Below are 8,128 nucleotides of genomic sequence, written 5' to 3'. Positions count from 1 at the left end.
GGTTTTTTTGTGATTCCTCCCAACCCCCGATGTCCTGCAGTGACAGCAGCTGCCTCTGGTCCCAGGCCAGGCCAGGAGAAAGGGCAGGCAGGAGCACTTACTGTCAGTGACTCAGCAAATTCCCCAGGCAGCTAGCAGGGCCTGCGGAATCCAGGCAGGTGGCTGGAGGAGGCGGTGGCCAGAGCCAGCTGGGCTTGCTTCTGCCTCCAGGGCCCCCAGAACTCGGGCCACAGTATGCAGGTGGCATTAGAGTCTCTGCTCTCCTTCCGCCACCCCTGCCCCCGCCCCGCCTTCCCTCATCTCCGTGGGCTGGATTCTTGAAGACAGGATGACTCTCCTGGACGAGCACTCTGGGTCGGGCCCTGTGAAGGTGTCAGCCGGCCTCCAGCTTGTCATCCCTGTGCGAGGCCTTCAATGACACCCCAGTGCTTCAGAGGCAGACCAAGCGGCCTGGAGCCTCCTTCTGGCCCCCGGGGCACCCTCAGAGCCTTCACTGTGCTGCCTTTTTCCCAGGGCCTGCGCCACAGAACACGGCTCGTTCCTAAAATGCCCTGCACACTGTCTCCTCTTGTTTGCTCTTCGTCCGTCCATCCGGGAGCCACTGCTGCCAGCCCCACCCCACCCTCCCAGCTTCTCCCCTGCTGCCCCTGCTGTGGCTTTGACCTCTTCCCTCCGCCAGATAATGGCTCCATACGTCCTAAGGGCCTAGTTCGAGTCCTGGTGCCCCTGACAGTGCCCAGGGCAGGACCCAGTGTGCAGACCAGGAGCCTGGGCACAGTGCGGCTTGACAAGCCTCTAGTTCCTCCTCTGTGGAAAGAGCATTACAGACCCCACTTCACAGGGTTGTTTCTGGGGTGAGAAGTCCTGGTTCTCACCTTCTCCAGACACCCCAACACCCACGCGCTGGTGCCTAGCGTTCCAGCGTCTCTAGAACCTCTGAAGATCTGGTCTCCTAGTGGTTCCTGGTTCCGAACAGCTATTTTGGGCGGGTCTGAAAGTCTGGAACGTTCCTTTCCGGAAGAATATGGTGGCCCCACTGCTTCTCATCACTAAAAACTATGCCCCACACGAGGCCACAGGCTCATCTCAGAACTCACCTTGGAACAGCTGAGAGTTAACCCAGTGTCTCGTGAAGACGATGGTGAGGGGCTTGTACCTCACGGTCGTGGAGTCTTTATTCTGTGTTGGAGACGATTCTAAATTCCCTGCCTGTATCAACTCATTTAATCCTTCCAACAGCCCTTCCAATGAGATATCCCATTCTTCTTTTTTTTTTTTTAAGGATTTTATTTATTTGACAGAGAGAGAGAGAGAGAGAGGGAACACAAGCAGGGGGAGTGGGAGAGGGAGAAGCAGGCTTCCCGCTGAGCTGGGACCACCTGCTAGAGCCATCTCCACGCTGGCACCGCTGGGCAGGGGGCAGCCGAGAGCGGGCAGCTCGGACCCATTGTGGGGAGGTGGCCACGCTGTGGCTTTAATTGGCCCCCTTGTGCGAGCTGCGGCGGCCTTGGCCGCAGCCCCCCTGACTGCAGCCCCCGGCCCAGGTGCCTCCAGCCTGTTGAACAAAATCGCTTTAAATAGGTCAAGGAGAGCGCTGGGCAGCTTCCCTTTCATGTGCCCGACGGCGCACGTCTGGCCCTCCTGCACCAAAGGGACTTCGCTCTCCTTGCTGTGTCAAAAAGATATTTCATGTTAAAATTCAACGGAGAGATGTTAACCAGCCGTCGGAATAAGACTCGTCAGAGCACGGGCTGCTCCAACAGGCTGAACTTTGCCACGCTCTGTGCAGGGCTGGGCCCACCGCAGCCGCTGGCTGGCACATTTTAACAAGGTCGGGTGCAAACACCTCCCCCGCCCCCCGCCACCGGGCCGCAGAGCTTGTAGTCCAGAGAAGTGATTTTAGGGGGGTGTGAGGACAAGCTGGAGGTTTGGGGGGTGGGGGACGGCAAGACAGGGATTTTGGCAAAATCCCTCTCATTTCACCTGGAAAACACAGTGGCGGGATTTGGCCGGTGGTGGGCAAACACACTGTGAGATCGGGAGTTTTCTTTTCTGCTTCTGGGGATGAGAAGCGCACAGCTAGCGATCAGAGCAGCTGGCGCCCGCCGGGTTTTTAACAAACCCATGAATTCTTCTGAAACGAGGGGCCCTGTGGTCCGAGGTTATGCAGGAAGACTCTGGAGTTGGCCGCTTGGGTTTAAATCCCTGTTCTGCCCAAGCTGCGTGGCCTTGGGAAAGGAGTTTAACCTTTCTGTGCCTCAGTTTCCTGCTCTGTAAAATGAAGGTGATGAGAGTTCTGATCTCATAAAGCTCCCGTGAGGCCAGTGTAAGTGGGCACAGATCACCTCTAACAGCCCCCAAAGAGCAGCGAATGGCCGTTATTAATGCGGTCACCAACATCTTTTATTTTTCTGACAGTGAGGATGGGGAGACACCTGGCCGCCCCAGGAAGCTACCTTGAGAAGGGTTCATGGGTGGCTGGGGTTGGCCCAGATCAAGCCCGGGTAGATGTTGTTTGAACGACAGGCCTCGAAGGCCATCCACGGACTCAGACTGCTGTAAATCTGGGTCAAACTGTGATTCATCTTTCCGAACCCGGCTGGTATCTGCTTGGCCGTTTTGATGGGGAGCTCTTACTTCTGGAGGAACAGTGAGGGGACTGGACCTTGGGGCTCACTCCCCATCCATGTTGTTTGAACAAAGTGCAGGAGGGGCAGCATTTTGGGGGGCAGCGGGCAGTGAAGTCGGGGCTTCCCAGCCTCTGGTTACTTCTTGTCCCTGCTGGAGTCTCTGTCTGCCACGTGGCTTGTGGCTCTCCCTGCGTGTCTGTACTCCATCGCTCTGTATCCTAGAAACCCAAGGCCAGCTTCCAGGCTTTATACGCTCATACTTGCACACGCGTGCCTGCATGGACACACTCACATGTGCGCACGGCTGGCCTCAGTCAGGCAGGTTTGAGGAGACAGAGGGCGCTTTGCCCCGTAGCCATGAGGACATCCGAGTCTGGCTGGAACTCAACAGTCTGGCTTCCTCTCTCCCTCCCCTCTCTCTCTCCTTGGCTTCCTGGCTTCCTCCCGCCCCCAGAGGTCTGCTCCTTCTATCCCAGGACCCTTCTGTCCTCTCCTCTTCTTTGCTGTAGTGTCTCCTGCAAGACCAGGTGTCCTCAGGGTCTCGCCTTCCCCCATGTGGCCTGGAGCGGAGTTGGGGGGAGGGTGTTTCCTCATGGAGACAGTGTATCCCTGAGGGGCCAGTTCTCAGTTCCTATGGATACCCCGCCTCCATGGGGTACCAGGCTCCGGGCCCCCAGCCCAGGATCATCAGGCACTTTGGGGAGGGGTTGACATTGCCTCAAATCCCACGAGCTAGGGGAGTAACCGCACCCCACTAGGTCTTAAGGCAAAGCTAGTTAACAACCTTCCCTGCCTGCTGACCTAAGGCCTTTGATCTGTAATGGAATCAGTCTGCTTTTCTTGGGAGTCACACACTGCTGGGCTTAGGGAATCAGGGACCAAAACAAAACGTTCCCAGGCCACAGAGGCCAGCCTGTCTGCTTGAAGCCGCCTTGGCGCTCTGGTTAGTCCAGCAGTCTTTTAGCGACGTGGTTTTTCTTTTTAAGATCACACCTAGGACTTCACTGACCTCCCTCTGTGCATGTGTAGACGTGCCCCCCTTTGCAGAGAGAACAGAATCATCTTGCACCACCAGCCCTGGGGGCACCGAGGGAGTCCCCACATAAGCAAGAAAAGCCACAGACCTCCCCCCCCAATACTCCCTTAGCTGATCAAACCCCTTTAAAAACCTCTGGGCCAGGCAGAAACCTCGTGTTGGTTTTGGGACAAGAATCCACCTTCTCAGGTGACCAGCTGCCTGAATGAAGCTCCTTTTCTTTGCCAGTCAAAACCTGTCTCTTCAACATTGGTCTCCTGAGCCACATCGGATGACAAAAGTCGGGCAGCCAGACTTGGGTTTTGGTGACAGGAGGAGTGGGTACGCTGGCGGCATGGGACCCTGGGGCTGGCCACTGCCTCTGCCCCTTTCTTCTGCTTCTCTCTTGGCTTCCATCTTTTTTCTCGCCCCTTTTAAGAACGATTTGATTGATTGATTGATTGATTTGAGAGCGAGAACGCACGTGAGGCACGGGAAGGAGCAAGAGGGACAGAGGGACAAGGAGACGCGGCGCTGAGAACAGAGCCCGACGCGGGCCCCCATCCCATGACCCTGAGATCATGACCTGAGCCAAAATCAAGAATCAGATGCTTACTGGACTGAGCTCCCCAGACGCCCCTGTTTTAGCTTCAGTCCTGCTACAAATCCGTTTCCTCCACACAGAGGAGAGCGTGGCAGCCACTGCCCCAACATGTCCGTGTTTGCTGCTCCACCCCTAGAAAAGGGCTGATTTTTTTTTCTTCCTGTGCTTAGAAACAGATTGGTGGGGGGGGAGGGTGGTTCTGGTGGGCCAGTGAGGACACGTGTTGCCTCCTGGACTCAGAGGACGTGGAATCTTCCGGTGATGCCACGGGGAGAGGGAAAGGTAAGGGCAGGGAGCCTGATCTGACGTTGGTACCTGGAGGTGGGGCTGGAAAGAGGATGTTTGTGGAAGGGGGGTGGTCTCTGGAGCCTCTCGGCCACACTCGAAGTCGGGGAGGTGGGGCTTTAGGCTTCCAGCAGGTGGAGGCAGAGAATGGAGACGCAACTGAAAGATGGAATGTTCTTTTCGGCCCCCTCATGCTCTCTTCTTTGCCATTCATTCATTCACTCATTCTTTTGTTCATCCCACCAACAATTATTTAGAAAATACCTTGAATCAGGCTCTGGAGCAGAGTTCTGGGGACACGCACGGTGAGAACAGGACAGACGCATTCCCGCCAGTAGGTGCACCAACCACTAACTCTGTGAAGACAGAACCCAGAAGGGTGATGAAAGACATCAGGAGGGCTCGGGAGTAACAGGGAGGGGTGGGAAGGGCCCCTCAGCCAGCAGTGGGGATAGCCTCGCCCAGGAGAGACGAGCGCTCACACCTAGACTGGGAAGTGGCCGAGCGTGGAGGGCCCGAGCAGAACAGCAGGGAGTGGTGTGTGAGGTCCCTGTGGTGGGCAAGGACCTGTGTAGTTCATGGCATTTCATGAGCCAAGTGAGAGAGGGGGAAGCCGGCAGGGGCTGAGACCAGGTCACGCAGGGTCCTGGGGGTCTCGTGAGAAGCCACAGAGCGTGGGGAGCCCCTGGAGGGTTTCCCGTGGGCAGTGACAGAGAGAGAGACAGAAAGAGGACACAAGCAGGAGATCACGTGGTGGATGGTGGCTGTGTGTGGAGGGCCGGGGCGGCAGTGGGAGCTCCTGCGGGGTCCAGGGGAGAGGGGACAGTAGCTTGAGAGGTGGCCATGGTGAGAACAGACACGGATGGACCGGATGTATGTTTCAGAGAGGAAGACAATGAGACATGGTAACATGGGGCGAGAGAAGGAGGGTTCAAGGACACCTCCTGGGTGTCTGGCTTCCACGCTGACTGGAGTTAGGGCCATCTTGGGTCTGGGGGAAGGTCGAGGCTTCACTGTGGGCCCTGGCGAGGTCCTGACGTCAGCAAAGCAGGGCAGGACGTCTGCTGGGTCACAGCTGCTGTGAGAAGGGTTGCCACGACACAGATGACCCCAGTCTTGGGAAGTCTGGCTGGAGAGGCCTGGGAAAGTGAGCGGTGGGGAGCCTGGGTGCCCGCTCCAGCCAGAGAGGCCTCGTGGGGCTCCTGGCGCAGCTGGGACGCAAGAGAGGCTTGGCTGCTCCAGACGCACGGGGTGTGGCCCAAACGCTGTGTTGTAAACAAGTGAGCCAATGGAATATTCTGGAGATTTCACATAAAAATTGTGGCCTCTTGGGGCGCTTGGGTGGCTCAGTGGGTTAAGCCTCTGCCTTCGGCTCTGGTCGTGATCTCAGGGTCCTGGGATCAAGCCCCCCATTGGGCTCTTTGCTTAGTGGGGAGCTTGCTTCCCGCCCCCCTCCTCTGCCTGCTGCTGCCTACAGAGCAGATCTCTCTGTGATCTCTTGTGATCGCTCTAAAATAAATAAATAAAATCTTTAAAAAAAATTGTGGCCTCTGGCTTAAAAACCCTCAGGAGGCTTGGCAACCCTGGGCTCAAGCTTCAGGGTGACACTGTCTGGGCCAGAGTGGCCCTGGGCCCCTGATGCTGAGCCTTGTATTGCCCCCCACCCAACCCCCTGGGCTCTCCCCAGATGTTTGAGTTTGTGAACCTCACTCTCCTGTTTGGAGAAAAGACGTCACCCATCTGGTAAATCCCCACCAGGTGGCCATTCAGAAAACCCCAGGCCTGGGGTGCCTGGCTGGCTCAGTGAGTTAAGCCTCTGCCTTCAGCTCAGGTCATGATCCCAGGATCCTGGGATTGAGCCTCGCATAGGGCTCTCTGCTCATCGGGGAGCCTGCTTCCTCCTCTCTCTCTCTCTCTGCCTGCCTCTCTGCCTACTTGTGATCTCTCTCTGTTAAATAAAGAAATAAAATCTTAAAAAAAAAAAAGAAAGAAAGAAAAAGAAACTCATCTTCTAAAAAAAAAAAAAAAGAAAACCTCAGGCTTCCTATCTTTCAAGTACTGCTCCTGAATTTCAGCAAATCCAAGGGACTCCATCCAAATTACGCCTTCCAACCACTCTCACTGGGTGAAGCAGGTCATTTCTTGCCTGGACACAGGAGCTGCCTGGACAGGGTTCCCTGCCCCCCACCCTGCAGCCCAGTCCCAGGTTCTCCAGACACCCCCACCCCCCTAACCTCCCTACCCCTGTCCAGGACCACCTTTCAGAATCTTGGTCATAGCAAGTCAGCCCTCACTCAAGACCTTACAGGCCCCCTTCTCACCCAGAATCCAGTCGACACTTCCCACCACGGCCACCGGCCCTGTGCCTTGTGTGACCACCGCGCCAGCCTGGCCCCCCCACACTCACAGCCCAGCGTGCGTGGGCTCAGGGCCTGGACTGGAGAGCTGTCTTCCCATAGATGCTCCGCTCCAGGCTGGCTTTCAAGCTTGATTAACATGTCAGGGAGCCAAGTGCCACAGCCATCAATGGGAGGGATGTGTCACGTAATATTGGTTGAGAGTCGTGACCAGTGGAAGGCTGTAGAATTCCATGCTGGCATTGCTACAGCAAAGTTCTGAGGGCTGGGTCAGGGGCAGGCACGTGGCCGGGAGACAGTGACGTCAGTGGGGGCCATGCAGGGGCTTTTAAGAACGAGTAAGGCCCCATTTCTCATACACAGGCATTTGATAATCATTTTTTAACAATTTTATTCATTTATTTGACACAGAGAGAGGGAGATCACAAGCAGGCAGAGGGTGTGGCGGGGGAAGCAGGCTCCCTGCTGAGCAGAGAGCCCAAGACTGGGCTCCATCCCAGGACCCTGAGATCATGACCCAAGCCGAAGGCAGAGGCTTAACCAACAGAGCCACCCAGGAGTCCCTGATTAGTTTCCCTATTTAAGTATATAACTTCATGGTTTTTGACATATGTACACACCAATGAAACCATCTTCATAATCGAGAAAATGAACGTATCCATCACCCCAAAGAGCCTCCATCACCACTTTGAAATCCTTTTTCCCTCCCCTCCTCTTGTCTTGAGCAAACCACAGATCTGCTTTCTGTGCCACAGACTGGTTTGCATTTCTAGCATTTTCTATGCATATATTTTATATAAATTATAATCCAGCGCATAGATACACTAAAATCTGTTTATCTGCTCATCTGGTGATCGACATGAGGGTAGCTTCCAGCTTTTAGAACCTGCAAATAGAGCTGCTGGGGTCATCCACATGCAAGTCCTCATGGACACAGTTTTCCATTTCTTCTGGTAAATATTTAGAAGTGGAACAGCTGGGTGATAGGGTTGGCATGTGGGTAACTTTCCAAGAAACTGCCACACTGTTTTCCAAAGTGGTTGCACCATTTTACATTCCCACAGCTGCCCCACAATCTCGCCAATGTTTGGTCTCTTAAACTTTTGGTCTTCTAGTGGATATTTGGTGGCATTTAAAAAAATTATTTACTTATTTGACAGAGAGAGAGAGGCAGGAAGAGAACAAAAGCAGGGGAAGCAGCAGGCGGAGGGAGAAGGAGAGACAGGCTTTCCCTTGA

The sequence above is a fragment of the Mustela putorius genome, unplaced genomic scaffold, assembly GCF_011764305.1.
Source record: "Mustela putorius furo isolate JIRA1106 unplaced genomic scaffold, ASM1176430v1.1 tig00000127_pilon_pilon_pilon, whole genome shotgun sequence".
NCBI classification, from domain to species: Eukaryota; Metazoa; Chordata; class Mammalia; order Carnivora; family Mustelidae; genus Mustela; species Mustela putorius.
The sequence above is the reverse complement of the archived record's forward strand: the minus strand, read 5'-3'. Positions refer to the sequence as shown.